Source organism: Gymnoscopelus braueri (assembly GCF_963280865.1).
Source record: "Gymnoscopelus braueri genome assembly, chromosome: 21".
NCBI lineage: Eukaryota > Metazoa > Chordata > Actinopteri > Myctophiformes > Myctophidae > Gymnoscopelus > Gymnoscopelus braueri.
In genome coordinates, this window is record NC_137623.1 from 26,685,706 (window position 1) to 26,711,984 (window position 26,279).

At 40.7% G+C, this 26,279-nt stretch overlaps 2 protein-coding genes across 7 annotated transcripts in view; both read right to left on the bottom strand.

Annotated features, from left to right (window-relative positions):
- The window catches only part of eya1 (EYA transcriptional coactivator and phosphatase 1), an 80,581-nt gene extending 58,646 nt beyond the window's left edge, over nucleotides 1-21,935 (bottom strand). For 2 of the 6 annotated variants that reach the window (XM_080417126.1, XM_080417125.1), the window contains exons 1-2: nucleotides 21,863-21,930; nucleotides 14,320-14,372 (exon numbers count right to left, since the gene is read on the bottom strand). The gene's annotated coding sequence lies outside the window, so the exon portion shown is untranslated. Of the gene's footprint in view, nucleotides 1-14,319; nucleotides 14,373-21,862 lie in introns of those variants that run through there. The other 4 variants (XM_080417128.1, XM_080417124.1, XM_080417127.1 and 1 more) reach the window with 4 other exon arrangements.
- sbspon (somatomedin B and thrombospondin type 1 domain containing) overlaps nucleotides 1-26,279 on the bottom strand; it is a 297,594-nt gene that overhangs the window by 6,613 nt on the left and 264,702 nt on the right. The gene's annotated exons all lie outside the window — the stretch shown is intronic.

A 26,279-nucleotide genomic window follows, 5' to 3' on the forward strand; every position in this document is an offset into this window, starting at 1 on the left:
CAATACCAGCAGCTCTGCGCACTGCACTGCACTGCACTGCACATCACTGCACTGCTGCAAACACAAGCCCAACCACCACAAAGACATTCCGGTCATCCGGGGCAGCACTGTCTCTCACTCCAAAATAAACATTACGTTTGGTTTCAGGGATCCGCTTCTCAGTGCAGGCCGGGGTGGGGGGGTGGGGATGAAAAAAGGAAAAAGGAGACAGTGGGAAAATGGGAAGAGAGTGTCAAGCCAAGTGCCTCTTCCTCTCTTGACTTTGTGACTCAGAAGCGGGATCCGCCAGGTGTTTCAGATCTCAAAACATTCAATCAGCCCTCTTCTTCACACACAGAGTTCCATTGCTGGTCGCATTTCAGCATTTTGGAAGACACGTCATTTGTAATCGGAATGAATACAGTGAATTTAAATAAGTAATGTTTTCTGTGCCTAGCAGTACCAAGTAGATAGACCTATAAATAGCTCAGTGGCCTCCCATGGTAACAAACCACCACCCTGCCTGGGATCGGTTACAGGAGTAGCAACTCTTTATAGGTCACAAAAAACGTCCAGTTGCCTGGGAAGCAATGTAGAAGAATAGTTCTGTTTTTGGATGTAGAACAGGTAGAGCTGGTTAGGGCAATTAGAGGGCCCATTTTGTAGAATGGGTCTTATCAGAGAGTTGGTTTGGGGATAATTGAGGGGTTTGCTCATTCGTTGGCCACAGATTGTTCCGCTGCTAAAGCTGCACCTGGGCAGAGGCAGCTTCGACAACTCACAATGGGAAGAAATACCTGCTTGTGTTCTATAAGCCTACCGAGGAATGTGATGGAATTCTGTCAAAGAACACTCAATCACTGGAGGTCTTACAATCACTGCCTTGCCAAGGAAAACCTACATCTGAAAACTAATGATTTCTGCTCTCAACTTTTGATCTAGCGGGTTTAGTTCACAGTCAACCACCATTGCAGACTTTTTCCACTGTCTTCATATGAGACTTACTGTACACTTATGTTACCCTGTCACCACAAAATGTCTATAGGACACCTTACATTTGGAGCTGTGACTCCCAGGCTGGCCCAGCCCATCCAATGCATGATGACTATGCAATTTACAAAATTACAAGCTAGCTGAAACCCTGCCCTAAAGAAGCCCCAGACTCGCCCTGAATTATTAATCAGCTATTGATGAGAACCTAATAAATGCACTCGGCTCACCATCCCAATGACATTCTTGCCTCCTACCCCGAGCCACTTCTGACACATATAAAGTCTAAGACCTTTCTAGCAGGTGACGGGTAAATCATAAAGAGGTGAAATAAGTCCATTCCATTCTAATCACAAAGGATTATTGCTTTCCTGAACAAATTAACTTACAGAGCTTAACAGAGCTGCTGTCCTTATTGCCTGGGAACTGAAAACAAGCACACTTTGTATGCCAGCTAATTACAGATTCTCACTGTGTGACAGTCAACAATCTTCCCCCTTTTCTTCTGGCCAGCCACCAAAGTGTACTAATGTGCTCACACAAGGGGAATCAACATGCCAGCCTGCTAGAGGTATATGAAGATCAGCAGGGAATTACGGTACATAATTATGATTTCTTGTCTGCCTTTAGGTATTAATATAAAATCTGTCAACGATTGCCAAGCCATATCATGTGACAGAGGAATAGGCGACTGTGAAATGCATTTTTTCCCACAACCAAGATAAAAATCCTCTGAAAGGAAGTACACAAATGTATATAATGTAAAAAGAAATTGCAAATGGTTAATGGTACATTTTTATAGTGCCTTTATCCAAAGCACTTTACAACGTGCATTACATTCACCCATTCACACTCACATGCACGCACCGACGGAAGAGGTAACTATGCAAGGTACCAGCCTGCCCATCGGGGGCAGTTTGATGTTCAGCGTCTTGCTCAATGACACTTCGACAGTAACTCAAGAGGAGCCGGGGAACCTGGAACTGGGAACCTTCCGTTTCCCAAGCGGCTGCTCTACCTCCTGAGCCACTGCCGTAAACACACTAGGGCAGGGTTCTTCAACAGTGGGGTTGGTTCTCAGAGTTACTTGTTTTATTTTATTTTATGTAAATGTCTGAAAATACACTTCAACATGAATCCAAAATATTAGTAATACAAAAGATAAACAAACATCAGAGGGAATATAAGAATGGATATGTGTATATTCTATCATCATCAATGAAAATGGGAATGAGGTGGTACAGAACCAGTCTCTCATAGAGTTGAATGACTTGTATCATGCAACTCGCCTGTAGTCATTAAGAGCATTGCAACCCTTCTTGGGCACTGGGACAATGCAGGAGGTCTTCTAGAGCAGTGGTTCCCAAACAGTGGGTCGGGACCCATGTTTGGGTCACGGACCCATTTATATGGGTCACGAGTAAACATACGGTACCTTATTTTGCTTGTTTAAAATTATGATTTCAAAATATTTTTCAAATGTAAAAAAATAATCATTTTCCGAATTAAAAAGAAATGTCAATAATCTTTCAAGAGAATTACATCTGGAGACTCAGGCTTCAGTCCTGCATAAAAAATAAATAAAATAAATCTAAGACATTTCGTAAATAAATAAATACAAATTCTAAGAAATAGTGAAAATAGCAATCTACAAGCTCACAACGTGTCGCATCGCAAAACGTTGTGAGCTCCCAGGGTCTCCTCAACAGTAATGCTTGTCTGTTCGTAGCACCGCCCCAGCTCCTCCTGAACACCATTGGCCACCTCACAGGGGTTTAATGTCTGCATATTCTAGGGCCTGTTGTTGGGAAAGCAGCATACTTCTTTGTTGGGTACAATGCTCTCCTCGCAGAAGCTAAATGTAGTTTGTAATACAGTCGGAGAGTCCATCGTTGTCCTCACCATCGACCCTCTATACAATGACCTCCAATCTGTTGACCTGCAGCACTCCCTAGTAGTCCCTACATTCCTCCTCAACATCCTCACACCACTGTTCAACAGTCCTGGTGGTGGCAGGCTGCCTCCTGACAACAAGCTTATATGTGTTGGTACATGCCTTATTAGGTTGTGGTCTGACTCGGAAACCCACAGCCAACAGCTCTATGTCCAGGGCTACAGATACAATCTTTTTTTATATGTCCGGGGTTACACCATCTGGAGTTAACAAAGACAGCTCTGTTTATCTCTGTACACTGTATCCCATACATAACGTCTATATTGTTGCTTTATACCGCGTCACGTAATGTAGTAATGTAACACAAATATCATTCAGATGATCAAATGACAACCGAGCATTTCAGTGGGCCTTTTGACGACCTGTGGGCCTGGGGCGTGCGTATCTCCTGCACCATCGGCAGTAGCAGCTGCGGAGCACTTAATAAATTGCACCTTTTACAAAAGGAAAAGGTGATGAGTTGAAAAATGTTTAGCCCTGCCATGCATAATTCATGTGGACTCCCGCTCAAATCGGCTGCCGATGAATAATTAAAATTAATCTCATTATGGGAGTTTTCATTATGGGATAATTTAATTAATTGAAAGCCCAAGGACCTCTGAGGGCCGGCAGCCACTGGGGCCCCATGCCCTAATGGGTCGAGGACAGGAGAGTGCACTGGTAATGCACAGGAGCCCATACATTATTTAATGGATCCCTCTAAGTAAGGACAGATCAATGATAACTTGTCATCTCATCAATGCGCTGAAAGCATTCCAGAGCCCACTGCTAGGACAGATCCCAAAATTGTAATAGAAAAGTATGTGTATGCACACACGCGCATACACTACACACACATGCACATAGGCACGCACACACGCACACGCACACGCACACGCACACACACACACACACACACAGCAAAGTCACCATTTGTTATTTGAGGATGTTGCTATGAATATTCTTTATTTGTGCATATTGAAATGCAATACCTCATGGAAGATATCTGTGCATTTTGCTGAAGGGAGAGCTGTGTGTGTGTGTGTGTGTGTGTGTGTGTGTGTGTGTGTGTGTGTGTGTGTGTGTGTGTGCGCGCGTGTGCGTGCGTGCGTTAGGGCATTAACGAATAGTGATTTATGGTATTCGAATTATTCGACCCAAAAGTATTCGAATATTCGATTATTCGATTTGATTATAAAAAATTAAATTAAATTCTTTTTAAAAAGTTTTTTTTTTTTCTTTTTTTTTCAATTGCATTGATGACTCGACTCAAGGAATGCGAGTTGACGTCACACCAGAGCTCACAGCTGCATGTCTGCTCTAGAAAAGCCACTAAAAAAAAAAAATCTTAAAAAAAAAAAAAAAATCCTTTTTTTTTCTTTTTTTCGAATAGTCGAATAGTGGTTTGATAGTCGAATAGTCGGTTTGATATTCGAATATTCGACTATTCTGTGAATGCCCTAGCGTGCGTGCGTGCGTGCGTGCACGTGTTCAAGGTTTCTTTAATGTGATCTAATGTACGGGGACCTAAGATTAGGGATGGGATGATATGAAAATTACATGTCACGATTATTGTGGCAAAAATAATTGCGATTAACGATATTATCGCGATAATCAAAATATGCTTAAAACTTAAAATGCCACTTTTGTTAACCACTTGAACCCCCAGCAGCCCTATTCTGGGGGGAACATTCACCAAAAATAGCTGATCAACGCGTTGCAACACAACGTGTTGTGAGCTTGTAGATCTGTTATTTTTGGAAGTTGTACTGTATTTGCAGCTCAACAAAAGCTAATTCATCCTAGTGTATGATGAAGGACAATTTCACGATAACTTAAAATCTCTGCGATACGATTATTGTGAGCGTTTCTTCATCACGATAAACAATAATAACGATTATCGTCCCATCCCTACCTAAGATTAAAATTGTGTTTGTGTGTGTGTGGGTCAAATGTTGGGTCAAATGTGCTCCGGTGCTAGTGGTGCGAAAGCATATAAAAGTGTATATTGTCTGTACCAAACAATAACTGATATCAGGGTCACGGGGGGCCATTAAAGAACTTTCTTGGTGAAGTAGAGGTGAAGAGGAAGGAGGGTATGTTCCCTTGGTTTGTCTTGTCTCCTGAAGCACTTAAGCACTCTAATTATGCCACTGCTCTGGAGATGCACGCACCCACCCAGTACTGTAGCTACCCGTGAGAAGCCTCCAGCAGCCTTTTCCACAGCAGGTAGATCAGGTTTCTGGGTACAGAGTAAAAATCCTCAGTGCTCATTTAACTCTGAGTGTGTAAAACATTACCCTTTACACTCTCAGAATTAAATGAACACTGAGGATTTCACTGTAATATTCACAAAACCACCAAAGTGGATACTGGCTTAAAGTAATACTAGGTAACTTTTTCAACAAAACTAAAGTTAAATTGTATATCTTTTGTGAGTGGCAAATGTTTCACAACACCCACTCCATGAATTTCACCCCCGAAAGCCTTTTCTATTATATTTTCTATTGAAACGGTGGCTAGGTTAGTCATTCCCGCGAAAATGACGTCATCCGGCCGGAAAACGGAAACGGAAATGCACCGGTTTCCTGTTTGGCCAGGAACTACCGCACCGGTTTCCTGTTTGGCCAGGAACTACCGCGCTAACAACAAAAAGGAATCTCACGCTGTTTTTAAGAGATTGTAGGATTTGAAGATCGAAAAACTACAGAAAAAGAAAATACAGCTCACGGTAACTAAAGCTCCACTGGCTAAGGGAAACGATCCACAGATAGTATAAAACAATTAAAATAACGCTTTTTGAAACGCTTCCGTCTTCCGGTGAAAACAAATGGAATCCTGGGTAACGCAGGAATAAACGAACGGCCTGCAGTGACGGTAATGACCAGCAGAGGCTGCTAAAAATCGTTATTTGTGGACCTGCATTGTATTACATTAAGTTGAACCCTATATACTTGCGTCAAATAGCAGAGATAACCCATCTACAAGCTCATAATGTGTTGCCTTGCGACGCCATGTGAGCTTGTCTACAGATCTACTACTTTCACAGAATGTGACAAATGTTTGCCTATTTTTGCCAAATATTCACCTATCAACATGACATGTGCAGAATCTGGATGCTAGGTTTCATGTGTTACATTTTGAAGATGATGTGCACACATACAAATTAATAATCCTCTATCATTTGTATCGAGATACAGTGACAACCAATAATGAGGGATTTTTTTTAAATTCATGTCAATGTAACGCTGTAGAAAACTAGATTATGTTTAGCCCTGCCCTACTTCCACGTTGTCGGGCAGATTGTGCGTACAGTATGTAACCTATCATGTAATGAGCAGGGACGCTCTGTCATCATGTTGTTGCAATAACATTCCAACAGAGATAGCTGGCGTCATGGGCACAGCGTGCTTACATATATAACCATGTAGTTCTGGAGAAATCAGTGCGCCATGCATTGTCTCATTAGTGTCAAGACTTTTACAAATTACATGAATGTTATTGGCTATGTCAAAAAAACTACGTGGGAAGCGTGAGATAACGAGGAACACATGCGATACACCCGGAACATTAGAATACAGCGAAAACCTCGCACATTATGCATATGCACGGTGCACAGGTTCTGCATTTCAAAGAGGAAATCTTTAACATAAATATTACCATTTTGTGAAAACAACTGAGTAATTACTTTAGGGCATAATAAGCTAGGGAAAGGCACACAATGAAAGAAAGCATTCTGGCTTTTAAAATGAATAAAAATTGATTGTGTCCCAATAAAAAACGAATTGGCGGAGTGTTAACTGGATTCCATATAAACGTCTGTAGCAGTCCCTGGCCACTTTATTGTGTGCTAATGCAATAGAGAACACTTAGCAATAAATGCCTCCCTCTGATGAGCTCACAGAGGCTTTCCAAGATGGCCTGATGAAATTGTAAAAATTAGATTTGAGCTAGCTGCTAATGACTCCTAAAACAAAGGAAAAATCTCTAAATAGAATTAGCCTGCTCTCTGCTTCTCTAAATACATCATATGTAAATTACTGTCATTTGGAAAAATATGCCTGCCTGGAAGGTAAAGTCTTCATTAGATATCTCAATAGGTTTGGGACTCAAATAAGAATCCCTCCAGGACATTTAAAAAGTTTTTAGTGAGGAGAGCATGTGAAGGTATTGTTCACTAACTGCAGATCACAAGGAGCTGAACTAATTTTGACTGCTTGAAGTCCAACTACACTTAGTCAAGGCAGGGACATAATAATCTGCTTTGAGAATGTCTAACAGTATAATAACCAAACCTGTCAATCCTCCCGTTTACCCCAGGATTCTCCCATATTTTACCCTTGCCTCCCACTGTCCTCCCGTTTACATATCGTCCCATATCTTTTAACCATTTAAATAACCCTCCCACTCGCCCACCCGCCTTGGAGAAAAGATTAAAGGGATCAACACACACACCTCTCACACGTCTCCCTCATTTTCAAATCCCAATGTTGACATTGACAATGTTGTGGTGATAGCACATGTAAAAACAGTTACTTTAATTTAGACACAATTGTGCTGAGAATTGATATTTTAGTCATTACATTTTATCAAGTATTTTAAGCCTTCTATACCTGGAGAACATTTCATAGTTTTTAAGTATGACTTTCAGTATGAATGCAACACAATAGACACAACTATACGGCATCTCAGCTTAAGTAATTCAATACCCTTAATTAAACGAATGAAAGTCCATCAGATACATTACTGTGGTTACAAATACCATGAAAAGTGCATAAAACTTTATGCAAAAGCCTTTATCAAATTATGCTGTCTGCTCTGTCTACTCTATCGGCTAAATGATAGATACGTTTTAGGAAGTGCCAACTACCAGCTTTCAATTCAATATTCCCTGACTGGGATATACGACACGCTCCAACACACTGATTGGTCACAGTAGTTTTATTATGAAGTGGGTGGGGTGGGGATAAAATATTACACAATTTTCATTGTATAATAATAATCTCAAAAATGAGTCTGAAAAGTGAATAGAATTGTTTCCAACCATCAAAAAACGTTATTTCATAAAGGCCGAACTTTCTTAGAATGTGACTCACTGCAGACAGAAATGACAATACTTATCTAACTCTAGGTCATTCTAACAACTCTAAGCTTGGAAAGTACAACACAACTTAATCAATGTAGCCTTCGAGTGTGTTTACACAATTCCTGCCACCAATTATTTGCCTTTACTAGAGAGTCTAATAAGTCGTCCACTTAACCACTGAGTGGCCATTCAACCTGCCCTCTACTGTTTGTGCAGGGCAGTCCAAACAGACATATATGACAACTTTGCAGCAATTACACAGCAATTAAACAGGATAAGTCATGTTTGCAGTGCAGCCCAACTGTTTCCTAACACAAACAGTGGGGTTGCCAGTTGCCTAGCTGCGAGACACAGGCCTTGTGTGTTCCTACCATGTAGGTAATTCACTTATCTCTTGCATTGTTCTCGGTTCATCCCTGCTGAAGCGCATGGCTTTGCCATTAGATTTGCCAGGCTTTAGGCAAACGCCCCCCCCCCACTGTCATATGCACAGGCCTCATAGGATTCCCTTAAAATAAAACTATACTAGGAAGATTCAGCATGTTAACAGAAGGCTAAATTTGACCAAAAATGCACTGCAGTCACAAATGGGCAGGAAACCAACTTCTTTTTTTTGGGTCCTCCAGCCACAGTGGCTGATGGAATCCAAAATTCACTTGATTTTACAAGCCAAATAAGCTTTGTGAAAGAGAACAGTACCGCTAAATGATGTCTGCTTAGTACCAATAGCATCGGTATATACAGTAGATAGATAAGACAGATCTAGACAAAGCAATAGATAGGCGATGTGCACCCTACTTCTGTGTTCACAGTCACTGACTTTGCCGGAGGACCCGATGATGCTTATTGCTATGCGTACCATATAACCAACACCTCTTTTCATATTGAACAAATACCACAGAGGCACCCACGGATTGATGAATTCCTCTAGGGGTGCAACAGTTAATCGAACTAATTGATTGAATCACTCACAAAAATGAATTGATATGTCATTGTAGGCGAAAAGTTTCCAAACATATTACCAATTTTAGCATGACAAGAAGTATAAAATAATGCTTAAGTGGTTAACCGATTCTTTGATATAGAAACAATTTAATTAACATATATTTGATGAATGGAAAAAGTAATCGATAGAACAATCACTAAGAAAATTATCAATTGCAGTCCTAAATTCCTCTTCTGTGTCTGACAGGGAAGCACAGCATTGCTATGAATGGAATGTCCGTTCTATGCATTTATCTATATGGTTTGTTCCCAAACGCATCTGTTATGTCCGTTGGATGGGGCTAACGCCTGTAGCCTATAACTGCTGAGGAGAACGGGTGCGTGCATACACAGTGAAATCCAGAGTGTTCGTTTATCTCTGATAGTGTAAACGTGGACCCGTATAAGGATCAATTTTAAACACTTAAAGCGTTATTGTAAATGAGCACTCCGGATTTGTAGTGTGTACCCACGGTGAAGTGTGTGCGAGTGTCTCCTCCTGAAGGGTCCAACAGGAGGGACCACATATGGAGTCACTGTCAGACCTGGCAGCTGTGGGGTATTTCCACTGTCCAGAAGCGCCAACCTTTCAATGGACTTGACAAAATAAAACATTAAAAAATAACTCTAAACTAATTCTGACTCTATGGTCAAACCACTGTCATTGTTGGATTCACATGAAAATATAAACGCATACAGTTTCACTACAGTGAGGAAGAGTCTATTGTTTGTTTGCTTCCTAGTATTATGTGCATATCATAAACGAATACAGTTAGTTATGAGATAGGCCACTAGTCCAGAATGAGTCAATACACAGTAAGAGTGTCAACTAACCTCTGAAAATGTGCAAATGGACCTGTTACACTCTCAGAGATAAATAAACACTCTGGATTTTGCAGAGGGAGTCATAGGACTCCATTCAAGATTTGAATTATCCTTGAAAAAAAGAGAAAAATCAGATTTACAGCAAAATAGAGAAATAATAAATAAACAAACATGCTGGGTAATGATATTGTAGGCTACAGGTGTCACTTTTGATGTATCCACAGATTTAATTGGCCCTCATGTTCTTGAAGGAGTCAAGCAACAGATTATGGTAATTGAAAGTCCATACTGCGACAGAAATAACTGTTCTCGCACAGGGGCTAGACCCACTGGTGCCTTATGCTGTCTGTTGGCGAGAACTAAATATATTTTCTGCATTCTGAACAGCATTCCGGTCTAAAGCATATGTGCCAGTAGTTAACAGTGTATGAGAATAAATAGCTTTCTCAGCCAAGCCTTGAGACATGTCAGAGATACTGTATGTGTGTGTGTGTGTGTGTGTGTGTGTGTGTGTGTGTGTGTGTGTGTGTGTGTGTGTGTGTGCGCCGTGCGTGCATGTGTGCATGCATGTCTGTGTCTGTGTGTGTGTGTGTGTGTGTGTGCGCCCCGCGCGTGCATGTGTGCATGCATGTCTGTGTGTGTGTGTGTGTGTGTGTGTGTGTGTGTGTGTGTGTGGGTGTGTGTGTGTGTGTGTGTGTGTGTGTGTGTGTGTGTGTGTGTGTGTGTGTGTGTGTGTGTGTGTGTGTGTGTGTGTGTGTGTGTGTGAAATGTGCATGTATGCTCATGCACATATTCATGTGTGTTCTGTACAAACGTAAGGAACTGTAATATTATCAACTGTAAGGAAATATATAGGACATGATGTCATTATCTTGATACCGCCTTTCCCTTTTTATCAGCTTACATTAGTAACAGTTCAGATCAACTAGCGTTCATAGATATTGACAGGGTAATGACTTCTATGGCAGAACGAAGGGGGCCCTAATTTCTAAAGATCTTAGCGGTGGGCCAGAATTATGTCACTCTGACCACCTGTTCCTTCGGAAAAAAAGAAAACGTCACGGGCCTTAAGTAGTTCCGGCAAGCATCCAAAATGTGAACTTCTGAACCGCAGTGCTTACTTTCTCATTTGTGTAGGAGCAGGAGCAGGCAGTGTGTAGCAACAGCCACTCTAATTTGGTGGTGGTGGTAGTGGAAGGGGTTTACATAAGGGATGTGTTGCCCTGTGCCTGTCACTCAACCCTCCAACTGACTGGCAAACTGATGCTCTTTAATGGAAACTCAAAGCTGATGAGAGATTAACCATCAGTAGCAGAAATGCTAAGTATTGTTTTCGGCAGTCGGGAGTTCACACTTGCATTGTGTGAGAAGATTCCAGTGGAACGTTCCCTTGTCTGTTCCATACATGCCGCATCTGTTACGTGAATGGATATAGCCAGTAGCCACCAAGGCATACCTACTTGGAGACGAGAAAGTTATTCATCAGCCATTTTCCTTTTTAATCTTTTACAAGGCATCTCTCTTACGCGTTAAGAATTGGACAGCCGAACGAGCGGACGTGATAATTGTTCTGCCCTCCATTCAATCCATTAAAAATAGAAAATGCAATCATCCCGTGTGAGATAGACACCATTTATTAATAATTCTGCTCGTATTAGTATTGACAGCAGGCCACAGAAATAATAGCTGTGCTCAGCAGAAGTAATCCTTTTTGTCTGTCAAGGGAAAAAGTAAAATGCTCCTCTACTTACACTGTCTGTCTTCAGAACCAAGTTTGTGTTGCAGGTGCACAGTAAATATACATTTCCCCTGGATTGGGGTTCTAAAATAGCCATGCCAGCACTTGTGGACCACACACTGCTATTAGATTCGCCTGCCAAATGGTGTGGTTCTGCTTACATCATTGGGCTCCATGCCCACTTGTTCCTCTGCCTATCGTCAGGGCGTTAGTTGGGATTGAGTGATGCACACAGAAATAGATGGAACTTATGAGATTCCTCAACCGCCATTCAGTGCTACATGTGCAGTTCTAAATGTGTCTAGTGATGGGAGAGTAAAAACAAACAATCCATTGCAAGTAATGGATGTGCACACAAACAAACCTTCTTTGGCGTTCATGCTAATAGGCAAAACAAACAAAATAAATAATGAATTATAATGTGCAAGAGACGAGATGTGTCCTGGTCTAGTAGAAACAATGTATGCACTCTTTTCCACACAATATACTGAATGCACACATATTTGAATGTGTAATCTAAGCAAGCATTTACACATCTGGCCAATGGTTTATGCTTTTCTCTCATAAACTGTATAGGGCAAGGGTTAGTACATACAGTACAGTACATTTCTTTGTCTGATCCAAAAACACGATGATCATTTCACCCTCTCAATGCGACTAAAAACGTCATATTTGGCTGTTGTGTTAGGGTCCTCACAAACCCAATCACAAACACGGCAGAGAATCTGGGGCAGACACCTACACTCCACAGGTGGAATTGCATTGACTACATGGGACATGTTCCCCGTTGAACGAAGCATACTCGCTGAGGGAACCAAACCGCACAGTAAAATCCTCATTGTTGATTTAATCCAATGAATGAATTTTTGTATTTAAAAAGTTTTCAAAAATAGCGGAAAAGTAGCAGATCCACAAGCTCACAATGTCTTGCGATAACTTGCGATGCCACACATTGTGAGCTTGTAGATCTGCTATTTTCGCTATTTGTCTTATTACAAAGTATAGGGCTTAAGTGGTTTACTCTGAGAGTAAAAATGGACCCAGATATCCGTACAGGTCTCTTAGATTTAAATGTACGCTAAGAGGATTTTTACTGTGCAGCATGTGGGAGCCGGGCAAAGCACTGCACTGCAGTGGCCTTGATGAAATCACCTCACACGCAGACCAAGGTGCTGACAGCGGGGATCAAGGCGGGTCCGAGCTATTCCAGTTGGTCCTGCCACACTGCGGCCCGACGGGTGACCTGCACAAGATGCTGATAAGCCACGGTCACAGAGGGCCTTTCTGCACGCAACGCAGTGCAACAAAGCCTGAAGTGACATTTCAATTTGAGGGAAGAAGGGCTTCAACTATCGATGAACTTCTTAGCAATTATTATATTTCAAAACTTTAAAAAAAAATGTTTTACATATCAACGAATCGACACGAAAACATTATGACAGATTTTTTCATAATCGACAAAATCGATTACGTAGTCTAATTAACCACTCTATTTTATACTTTGTCTTACAGCTGTTTAAAAAAATGTATCGATTAAATCAATTTGTTCGATTAACTATTGCAGCCCTAGAGGAGAGACAATAGATAGATAGCCAGGCAGAAGAGGGCATGGTTTTGAGTTATTAAACTATGATTCAAGATCCCACACGATATGACCGTGACCTCTTAGCAAACCCTAGGAATGTCACAGGTAAAGTACTGCGGTCTGCAAGATTGTTCATTCAAAGCCGGTCAAATTTACAGTGTAAAAATTTGTGAATTTCTTAACAAGGCTGCAGCTCTCAGTCCAGTTACAGTAAAAAAGAGTAGCCAAATACGTTGGCCTCTTTCTTCTCCCGCTCCACATGTTAAGGTGTCTATCATGTGTGAAACAAGCTATTTTTCTTCAGCCGTGCCTTTTTGACTCTGATGACATAATGCTGGAGTGAGTTAGTGCTGAGGGAACGCTCTCCACTCTTACTCTTTATGCACCTATTTAAGAACAGCAGCCTTTCACACCAAGTTCAGCAGGAAGAGGTAGTAAAATGAAATGGGCGAGACCTACAGTATTTCATAATTAATAGGTAGCAGTGAGAGGGAACGGGTCCACGCTGACGTAACAAGGTCAACAACGTACAAAAGTGATCATTCATTCTCCAGAAAATTACACATGAAAAACCAAGCGGGCCCTACTGTATATTATTTCTTTTCGCAAAATCAAAATCGCAACAAATTTGAAATATGCACCCAGCCTTTTAAAATCTTAGATTGATTTGCTTTAATTACCAAGTTTGGAGGTCTACCGGAGCTGCTGTTCTGCAGGCCTATAGCGTCTAATTTGTTACCGAGGTGGTCCCCAGCTCATACCAGACCACCACCTGCATGCAGTACTGTAAATTACTTTGTGGGCCTAATTGCCCTTGTCCGTTGTATTACTATAAACCACTAGTGCTGTGCTAACTCTATTGTCAGGTACTTAATCAAGGCCACCAGATTTATTTCCCTATGCTAACTCCAGGGAGCGACCACGGCAGTCAGAGTAATTTGATCTATTTTTTTGCATCAAAAATTAACCACCTATAGGCTACATTATTGAGGGAGCTGGGATTTGGCAATGATAATAATAATAATCATCATCATATCAGCCAATACGATGTGAAGCATTGCCCAGCATGTGGGAGCTGCATAATGCATAATAGCCCCAGATGTTGCATGGAACAAGCTTACCTGGGGGGTATGGTGCCATTACGCCAATCAAGCACACACACTTGATCAGTCACAGACCTGAACTATTGAGCCTCTTACCTCACACGTCCACAGCAGCAGCAGCAGCAGCAACAGCAGCAGCACTCATATGCCTAGAGGACAAAATGACACCAGAGCAAAATTAATGAAGGCAACAAACAAACAAACCCAAAACAGGGTTGTTACACACTGCTAGCGCCATGACAGAACACCCATGTCCTATAATACTAAAGGACATCATACGCACATCCCCCTTTCCTTGACACTTTTCAAGAGAAACACAGTAAAGAGTGTTAATGGAAACTTACGGGAAACTTTTTACAATTGAGTTAAAGTAACACTCTGGATTTTGCTTCCAATATGCGATAATCTGCATTTATGATATGGTTTTACAAAATATTAGTACAAAATAAAAACAAATTATACCACTATTCAAAAATATATTTTTATTATGATTATTATTAATTGAAGTAGGTACATACTTGATTGATAAAATTATAACCTTTATTACAGCACAAATATTTCATACTTTAGTCACATTCATCAAACGATGAGCTTTCCAAAAGGGATATAATTCTGTATAAGGACAGGTATTTTTTTTTAAAGAACTGTTGATTTGTCAGTGCAGTGGGCTATGAGGGGTGCGGAGAAAGACACAGAGACAGAGAGAGGGAGAGGGGAGTGGCCTGCATGAGGGGATGTGGTCTGTGTTGGGATGTCAGGAGCATAATGGCCAGCTGAGTCATAGGTTATAAAAAGCTGTCATTAGGGATTTCTGCCCTCAGCAGCTCATCACACAGGACCTGTGAATTATTTATTACGCTGGAAACTCAAGTGCTCCGTTACTCAAGTCTGCCTGTTTTTTTGCACTTTCCTTTCCTCGGGGTGGTTTAATGAAAACACAGCATCTTAATTGTTATGATTTTAGAAGGGGAAAAAAGCCTTTTAGGAGGTCTAATAGGTAAAAGGGAAATACTTTTTATTAATGTGCCTAATAATTTTTTTTTTAAACACTTGATATAATAAATTCGTCACGCACCCTTCACTAATGAGGGCCTTTTGCACCGTGATTCAGAGTGTTTGTATTATTAGGATGGACCTTGTATTTAGTTTGCCCCTAGTCCAAATGACCACACATCATTAGCTCCAATGGTGCATTAATAATGAGGATAATTATGTGGCTTGCTTCTTATAGGATGAACCTGAAACTGTTCTTAAAAAACAAGGTTATGTTTGGTGGAGTTTGGTGGAGGTGATGAATCTATAGTCAGATGTCCCTCTTTAGGGAGTCATTGGCATCACTGGTTTGGACAATGTTTTGTCAGAGAATAATTATGTTGTAGCAGTGTTATCAAAATAATAGAAGATATCTTACAAATCTCCAGATTCCCCAAATCAGTTTCACTTAATTCCCCACCCCCCTCACTTTTAGATGGCAAAGTCGATGCAAATCAGCTCAGGCATTTTTCCTCACTTTGTTTTGTTCTCAGTGTATGAAAATGGTTAAAAATCCCATGGGTGAGTGAAAACGATCCTTCTAGTCCAGTCGCCTGCTCTAAGTCAGCCAAAACATTCCAGACTTCAAAAGGCGGCTTTGCCTACCAGGGCCATTTCAGTGTCCCAACCTCTATGGCCCAGGAGGGCTTGGTTATTTGGATAAATTAATTTCTGGAGTCTGCCTGTGTCGCAAAAACAACCCCCTGCCTGACAGCAAATTAGTCTGACTGAAAAAACCCTGAAAATGCATATGGTTAAAGAAAACACCACAAGCAAGGCAAATCTTTTCTGGCAAATGTATCGTGCTTTCACTGTGTTTAAGATATATTTATGCTATCTCAAGGATTTTTTGTAAGTAAGTATTAATCACATTCTGTACATGGTATTATACCCCAAGTAAGGTCCATCTCTAATCTTAGGCAAACCTTTCAGTTATTGGCAGGAGAGCATATTCATCATCAGGAGACAGACATGCAGGAACTTTAAAACACACCCAGAGGGCATTCACAACTTTTACTAATACTTCACAAAAAAATTGCATGACAAGAGAATCTGGCTGAGACCTACACTTTCTACAAGACAGAAAATAAATCCGAGAGAATAGAAAAAGGGGGGAGGCGGGAACGGTTATGGGAGGGGGAGAAATTATGCAAACAGATGAAGACAATCCAGAATTAATGGGCCGCAACATTTTCAGGCACTCAGAGAGCTGTCCAAGGACACCATAGGGGAGACTGCATGGCCCCAGTAATTGGAGGAGCATGTAACTTCAAAAGTAAGGAGAACAGACTGGAGAATGTTCTTCTGAAGTGAAGTCTTAAAGAAAACCTGAAGCACATGTACAGTACCGTACAGTAGGGAATCTGCTGCATGTGTGAATGAAAATAGTTAGTAATTCTATTCATCGCAGCAGACAAGAAACACAGCATTATTCCAGTTGAACTACCACACCTATAAAACCGAATGTGTTTCTGACATTCATCTTTGGGTCACTTGCTCTGTGTACAGCAGCACTCCCTCGCTCAAGTGCCGGATTTTGAAGGGTAGAAAATGGGGAATTTAAAGGGGAATTTTCTATGATGTTATGATATCTTAGGATGAATGGTACAGTAGAAAAATGTAAAACTCCATCCCGAGTCCGCCACAGCTAAAAACGTGCGCCTATGGACCTTGTGCTAAATCGCGTATTTTAATATATATATATTTTTTTTTTTGGAGATTGAAATCTCGTCTAACGAGACTTCCGGTGGGGTGCATTCAAAACAATCACGTTGCATAGTGTTCTGTCACTATGAACGTCAGATCTCACCAAAAAAAAATATTAAAATACGCGATTTAGCCCAAGGACCATAGGTGCGCATTTTTGGTTTTTGAGTTCTGAAAATGTTCTACTGTACCATTCATCCTGGGATATCATAACATCATAGAAAATGGGGGCAAAATTCCCCTTTAACTTCTACAAAAAGCCAGTCTTTGTGAGATCATCCTAATCCAAAGTTTAAACACTAATGACAAGGTAACATCATATACATAAATGCAACATTTTAGCTGTTGATTTCCTATTGCATTGTGTTATTTATTGTTGTGCCATTACACTCTTGTTCTTTTTCACATCTCATATCTTCTGGTCACGCCATGTGTCCAGCACTATATATATTCCCTATGTGTGTAATAAACTTTGTGAATTTGTCGTATGATACTGCCTCGTGTCATCTTGTTCCCCGGCCTGCTGCTTGGTCACAGAGGAACACTTCAAACTGAATCATCACTCACCACCTATTGTAAAGGATCACTATTAGGACCACACCGAGGCTCTACCAAACCCACAACAAGGCCCAAATACTGTAGACTAGATCATATAGTAGGGGGTACTAAGCACAAAAAATTGCCAAATCGTTACGCGGCGGATAAAAGCATGAAATTTGATACAGATGTCCCTTGGGTCATCCTAAAACATCCTAGAAGGGGTGCCCAAAAAAATCTCAAACAGGAAGTGAGTTATGGACAAAATTCAAAATGGCCACCTAAACTGTTGACCGTTGACTCAAAAGACACCAAAAGAATCTCCAAAAAGCATAAAATTTGGCACATATGTCCCTTGGGTCATCCTAAGACATCCTAGAAGGGGTGCCCAAAGGAATCTGAAACAGGAAGTGAGTTATGGACTAAATTGAAAATGGCCGCCTAGTGTTGTCGATTGACTCAAAAGACAACTAAAGAATCTCATAAAAGCATACAATTTGGCACACATGTCCTTTTGGTCATCCTAAGACATCCTAGAAGGGGTGCCCAAAAAAATCTTAAGCAGGAACTGAGTTATTGACAAAATTGAAAATGGCCGCCTACAGTGTTATCCATTGACTCAAAAGACAACTAAAGAATCTCATAAAAGCATACAATTTGGCATACATGTCCCTTGGGTCATCCCAAGACATCCCAGAAGGGGTGCCCAGAAAAATCTTAAACAGGAAGTGAGTCATTGACAAAATTGAAAATGACCGTCTACAGTGTTGTCGATTGACTCAAAAGACAACTAAAGAATCTCATAAAAGCATACAATTTGGCATACATGTCCCTTGGGTCATCCTAAGACATCCTAGAAGGGGTGCCTGAAATTATCTGAAACAGGAAGTGAGTTATTGACTAAATTGAAAATGGCCGTGTACAGTGTTGACAGACGATGCAAAAGACACTCATAAAAAATAATCTCATATAAAAGCATGAAATTTGGTACAAATGTCCCTTGGGTGATCTGAATGCATCCTAAGGGGTGCCAAAAAAAGTTTTAATAGTCTCTCAATGGAAAACACTCCTCCCACACGGGCTGCACTGCTACAATATTCAAATCGAGCAGCCAATCTGGCATTTGGTCCAAAAGCCTGAAAGCTATGCAATCTCTACCATCTCCTGACAAATATGGATGGATTAAAGTCGCTGATTCGTGGACACCTTTATGGACACTCTTGCCAGAGGCTGCTTAAGTTTGTAGAGAACTCAAGTGTGGCTGCAAAGCTGAGCCCTTCTGTTCGAGAAAGTGTAGATGCCGGGATGCTGGGTTACCTTGCAGAGCATTATGCCAATGTGCTGGTAATTGCGAAATGGCACACATGAATACATGTACTAGTTACTAAACACTAATCACAAAAAAACAGTAATGATCAAGAAGAAAATACATGAGAAGATAGAGTGTAAAACAAGCAAGAAGATGTAGAGTGCAAAATAAATAAGATGCAGAGAGTAAAATAAGAATATGCAGAGTAAGATAAGATGCAGAGTAAAATAAATAAGAATATGCAGAGAGTTAGATAAATAAAGAAGATTCAAAGAGTACAATAAAAAAATAATGCAGAAAGTAAAATTAATAAGTGATGTAGAAATGAAAACAGAAGGTAGACTACAAAATACGGCAGGTTATGCACTGCATAACCTGTCGTATTGAGTCTGCATAATATGCAGACTTCCATGGTCAACTGTTTAAACAGCCATTTAGAATTTCTTCAACATGGTCCCTTCCTAAAAAGTGTAATAAACAAGCAAATAAATAACCTCTTCTAGGATATATTAAGAAGCACTCAATGTACGTACCAAATTATACACTTTTATGACGTCCCTTTATGTTTTCTTTTGTGTCAACTGCTTTAGGCGGTCACTTCCTGTTTAAAACCTTTTTGGGCACCCCTTGTAGGATGCGTTCAGATCACCCAAGGGACATTTGTACCACATTTCATGCTTTTATGAGATTCTTTAGGTATCTTGCATCATCTTTCAACACTGTAGGCGGCCATTTTCAATTTAGTCAATAACTCACTTCCTGTTTCAGATTATTTTGGGCACCCCTTCTAGGATGTGTTAGGATGACCCAAGGGACATATGTGCCAAATTGTATGCTTTTTGGAGATTCTGTAGGCTTTTTGAGTCAATCGCCAGCACTGTAGGCGGCCATTTTCAATTTAGTCAATAACTCACTTCCTGTTGAAGACTTTTTTGGGCACCCCTTCTAGGATGTCTTAGGATGACCCAAGGGACATGTGTGACACATCTTATACTTTTTGGAGATTCTTTAGTTGTCTTTTGAGTCATTCGACAACACTAGGCGGCCATTTTCAATTTGGTCAATAACTCACTTCCTGTTTCAGATTTTTTTGGGCACCCCTTCTAGGATGTCTTAGGATGACCCAAAGGACATGTGTGCCACATTTTATGCTTTTTGGAGATTATTTTGGTGTCTTTTGAGTCAACGGTCAACAGTTTAGGTGGCCATTTTGGATTTTGTCCATAACTCACTTCCTGTTTAAGATTTTTTTGGGCACCCCTTCTAGGATGTTTTAGGATGACCCAAGGGACATCTGTATCAAATTTCATGCTTTTATCCGCCGCGTAACGATTTTTCACTTAGTACCCCCTACTAATACAGACAATTAGAAGATGGCGAGAGAAAGTTTTTGAACTAGAGAGTGGAGAGAGTGTGCACACATGTGTGTGAGAGACGGAACTCACTTATCATCACAGTGTACCATGTTGTCCACAACCCATCACTTTAATGACAGAAGCACACGGCCTGTGTGACCACAGATCTAAACCAAGGATGCTGCGATATCAGCTCTGACCCAGAGTGAACCAAGATGCTCCATGAACAAGATGAACCACTGGCCTGTAAGAAGGACCCTCTACACTTAGCAAAACAGACACGAGTTGCACTATACTTGGTGTGCTCTTTACTCGATCTACACCAAATGTCTTTGCCGAAAATAGCTGATCTACATGAGCTGATCTCTTCGGCTGACAATAGCTGATCTAACAGAATCGGGATGCTGGGGTTCAAGTGGTTAAAGATATCACTGGATCAGGGATCATAAATCTGTCTGCTTCCTGGATTGGCATTCTGATGCTGAACTACTGCTTACATTTGGACACATTGTTCCGAAAGGCCAGGTAATGACCAGCAGTTCACCGGGACATATTTATGCACTTGGTCCATTGGGGGAGTGTTATTCAGTTTTGTTAGTCTAGCCGTCTACTGAGGTAGCTACACACACACACACACACACACACACACACAACCCCCTGCTTCTGCAACCTAAAATGTAAAACTGATGGCATAACTTTGACATAACCTACACTTCTGTCTGCATGATGTGCTTTAGCGATACATCATATAAATAGGTCCTGGTCAGAAGAAAATGAAGACAAACTGTATCAGATTGAAATGGGAAAAGCAGAGGGGGAACACAATCTTTCCAAGGTCTTTTGGTCTGAGGGCAGAACACCATGCATGCTATAGAGCCACTCCAACATTCACTGGCTGAGGAGAAAACATTCATTTTTAACCTGTTATCCATCACTGTCAAATGTGGTGCACAGCAAAAAAAAACTAAAAAAAAGGAAATAATTAGACAGAAAAATGATTGCAGACTGGAGTAGGACGGAGAAAAAAAGGCTTTCTTTAAGTTAAATGAAGCCAAATGAGATTTAGCTAAATGCTCAGTCTACTTTTTTTCTTTCCGTGACTCCACAGTTCACCACAATTAAAGCAGCATCAGTCACACTGTTGCAGCATAATTATGCATTATTGATTGAACATGCAAAGACTGTCAGCCTATATATAAGGTAAGTGGTAACAGGATGTGCTGTAGGCTATACTTGCAGGATGGTCCATGAAAGTGTAAGGCTAATAATTTGATTTTGTAACTGCCACTAAGTACATTTACTCAAGTACTGTACTTGAGTACAGTTTTGACTTTTACTTTACTTGAGTATTTCCAATTTTCTTCTACTCCACTACATCTCAAAGGCAAATATTGTACTTTTCCTCCAACATGTTGTGTGCTTGTAGATCTGCTATTTCAAAAGTGTTTTTAAAATAAATTAAACATATAAGTTGTGAAATGGGACATTCTGCATGAGTACTTTTACTTTTGGTACCTTTATATTTTGATATCAATACTTTTGTACTTTTACTCAAGTACATTTTGGTTACCCAACTACTTGTAAAGGAGTATTTCATTGCAGTATTGATACTTTTACTTGAAAAATGTAGTAGCCTACTTTTTCCACCACTGAAAATAAGTCTATTATCAAAAAGAGTCGTGTCATTGTAAGAGCCTACCTTATATATTAACGCTGCCACAGCACATGCAACAAGTCTGATCGCTGCTGTCCATAACGGTGGCTTTGCACATGTTTTCACAGGCAACTCGCACTACTTTTCAATGACGTTAAAAGGTGTTTCCGTCATCAAAAGGCAACTTAAGCCAACGCAGAGATGATCGGAGTCCAGCATGCAGTTGTTTCAAAGTAACAAGTGATTGCAAGCCTGCAGTAACGATAACAAGATCTCCGCATGCGTGTGTCCACGGACGCGCTGATCAGTAGGCTACAGTGTATCAAGTTCAACATGCGAGAGGTCTAAACACCTCGTACAACGACAGTGTTTCTCCCCATGTCCAATTTTATCCCAGCGAAAAATATATGATTTTATTTATTTTGTGTTCTATTGGGTTATTATTCAAATATAAAATCCCTCTCCAGAATACAAGTAGCCTAATTGTTTTCGCTATTTGCTGATAAAAGTATTTCTGCATAAAGCTTTTGCATGCGTCATTTGCCAATTTTCCAGGGTAGACTGCTGGTCCAAATGTAGTTATTTATTTTTTATTTAGTTTGGTGTATGTTTGCACTTTGCAGAGATATTCTTAAAATGCTCTCCCTCTCTCTCTCTGTCTCTCTCTCTCCCTCTGTCCCTCTCTCTCTCTCTTCATGTGACCTAGAGCGCCTCCTGTAGATCTCTTCTAGAATGCCTTGCAGGCTGCCAGGCTCCTGTGCAAAATGTGAGCATTATGTGTATTCAACAAAATTGAATGTTTGTCAAGCACCTGCTATGATATCTTCAATTTTACAGTGTTTGTAATCATGTGCACATATTGGTGTTATAGAATTTTACAGTGTGCAATTTGCAGTTTTCAGACCATATGAATTCATCATTTGCACAAAATGTACAGTGAAAATTAAACAAAGTCCTTTGAGCATTTACAATGCAACAAATACTACATTAATAGTTATTTGAATATCCTCCATATAGGCCTATATAGACAAGAAATTTTCATTCTACTCCTTGTGGTAATTCCGACTCATTGGATCAACTGATTATTAGATAACCCTTTAATAATAACTCAGCAATATACATCACAGGACAATTCTGGTGATTCATTGCATCAATTGGCTGCTCCCATAATCCCATTTGGGTCTGATAATGCACTCGCCCAGAGCTTGAAGTCAAGGCCCTCATATCTACAGAGGAGCCCACACACACCTTCTGATGAGGAGATGAGGGGGAATGGAGCGACAGCATGCCGCACATCCTTGAGAGCATTTTTTTAATTTCTTAGTGTTCCATCTGTTGAAATGATAAAGTGCAGCCATAATGGAGCGCAACAAGATTAAATTAATCAGGTTTGTCCATTACACCGCCGCAGGCCCTGCACAGATGATTGCAATTTTCTCTGTCAGGCCCATTACTGTGAGATCTCTTTAGTGGGCTGATGCAATTAAAATGGACTTAATGTAAATTTAACAATACAAATAACACTTCTGTCCGTGTATGTTTAAGAGGGGCCAGGCAAGAGGGTCCTGAAGTGCAACGATAAACACCCACTGTAACCATTTTTAACTTCAAACAAACCAGGGTGCTATTTGATTAGCGTGAACTCTGTGATCAATAACTATGTTTCATGTTTTCATGTTCACTGTGATGTCAAAGGATCCGATTGCGCGGACCACCCCTGTCTGGACGTCGGGCGTTAGGAACACAACACCTTCCAGAGGGGTATCATCGTGTCCATAGATCATTTGAACCTGAAAGTGGGGGGTGGGGGGGTAGTTTAATGGAGTTGCTCTGATGAAAGCATCACCGTGTTACTGCTTGGACTCATTAATAAATCTCATGGTGCAGTAGGTTGAGGTAGAGACTTGAGAGAATTTTATTAATATATATTTTTTCCCGGGGTTGATCTAATATCTACTTCATTGGTTACTTCCTCCAGCTGGATCGGGTCACTGCCGGGGGGACAGAGCCTGCAGGAAGTGTGCTTAACGGGAGGAGATCCCCGGCCTAGTGCCACAAAGCTCCCGCCGCCACTTAAACACGGGAACTGCGGAACTGTCACGCTAAAAACGTCAAATGCTTTTTATTCTCAGCACTTCTATAATATTTGATTTATGTTGCACTGTAAAATATAACAATGCACCAATGCTTTCTTTCTGCGCAGATAAAGTCTCACAGTCAAGGGCCCACGTTCAGTGGTTCCTCCACTGTGAGAAAACATGTTTTCTCATAGATCTTTCTGGAAACATAGAGCCACATCTGTTTTGTGTGACTTTACTTAAGGGGTTTTAGGGCGGTTGAGCTTAAAGTTATTTTGGCCAAATGAAGAATTACCATAACCAATCAGACAATACACTTATTACATTATATGCTGCATTTCATTTTCTGGGACAGGTGTTCCGTATTAGTGTCCGATCACATTACAGGCAAAGTGAAATAACCCGCACCTGGAGAAAAGTACATATTTTCTTTTGATACACAAAAGGGAGGAGGCAATGTTTTTTTTTTTCAAATACTCCTTTTCGCTCCCCTTCACCCCGTCCTTTTTTTTTTAATCAGACAATGCGATTTATAATACCTGGAGTGCAGCCCAGGTAACCTGAGTAGGTGAGCACCGTTGTGTTTGTCTGAGGCACCTTTCACATGGGGGGTGCATTCCAATGGTCGTGACAGCCCAACAACAAGTCAATCAATCACATTGTGCATGCCAGTAATTTAGTAAGTTTTACACTATCTCCTTTGTAAGCCACAGGACAACAGTGGGAGTCAAAGAAACTAGACAACAAAATATTTACAACCAAGGCAACGCACGCAGGTTTGCATACATACAGAACTGTTCTGTTCAACAATCACACATGAAACACATACAGTAAATGCACACTCAAACACACGTAGACACACTTTTATTTTATATGTTGGAAGAGAAAACGTACATTTGAAACTTTACCCCTAACATTACAGCTCATCTGTACAGTAGTAGCGCTCGTACCTAATTGAGAACTTAATTAACCATATGCTGACAATCTCCTATGAAATACAGTTGGACCGCATCAGCATTCATAATGTCTTGATTTGCAAGAAAACTGTTCAAATACCACAATAAACAAAGTGAATAATGTTGATTCGTTGAGGCTATACAGCTCAGAGCTGAGGGCGGACCAACTGCCAAATCAAATACTTTGCAGGTAGGAAAGCAAAATGCTCTGAATTGTGGTTCAATGCTCTGAATTGTGGTTCAATCTGCACTCCATCAGTGGTTATAATGGAGAGGACAAAGTATGGTCAGTGTTAGAGAGGAGAGAGCAAAATAATGAGCCAACCACTCTGAAAAATGTGTAATACAAATAGCAGCATCAGACACCAAAGTCTCCCCACTAAAAGAGCTTAAAGGGATAGTTCACCCCCAAAAAGACTTTTTTCTCTATCGATTAGTCACCCTATGGAGACTTGAATTCATGGATTTTTTTTGTTTGTTTTTGTCACATTCCTAAGCCAATAATTTGATGACCGGCAGCGGTTCCGGTAGGAGACACAAAGATTCTCCTTTGTGTCTCCTACCGGAACCGCTGCCTACCGGTCCGCTGGTCATCAAATTATTGGGTTAGGAATGCGACAAAAACTAAAGAATATCCATGAATTCTAGTCTCCATGGGGTGACTAATCGATAGAAATAGTTTTTTGGGTGAACTATCCCTTTAAAAAGGAGTGGTGTGATGTGACAGCAAGTATTAGAAATCTGCAGTTGGGAGCCAATATTCCACAGTACAACTACTGTACTACCTAGATTATATGGATATTATTTATTTATTTTTTAAATAACATAGGTGCTGATTATGGGCGTTCTTTGGTCCCCTTTGCTTAAGTCTTGAGACTTAATTTATAGTTTATCATACAAAAATGGTCAACGCTAGCCTTTAGCCTTTAAATGACCAAGAGTGTTATCTACTCAACCCGGTGCTGATACAGCTGGCAGTCATATTCCCTGTTATCAGACAGGGCCTTTACCTCACCATGGCAGAGGAATATGTTAGCTGCCGTGCCAGAAGGTTTCTGGCCCCTGATAACAGACACGCTTGAAGGTTTCAAAAGGCTTGATGTGCTCGTTAGAAAATGAGTCGTATATTTCAAAGGTAAATACTCTCAAAACTGTCATGAGGAATAACAGAGAGGGGGTTTCACACTGACAGTGTTCTTGGATATAACACAAATCCACAGAAATGTCACCCACAACCAACTCCTAAGCTCTCACTCAGCTCCTTTACAAACTCTGCCAGCTTTGCCTTGCATTTGTGTGAGTATACATAATACATCAAGTAAGCTTCTTCAGCCAAGGGTGCTTGCTTAAATTATTAATGTTGTATAGGAGGGTTGCCAGACTACGTCTTTGGTTTAAATGCAATTATGTTCACACAGCCACCACCAA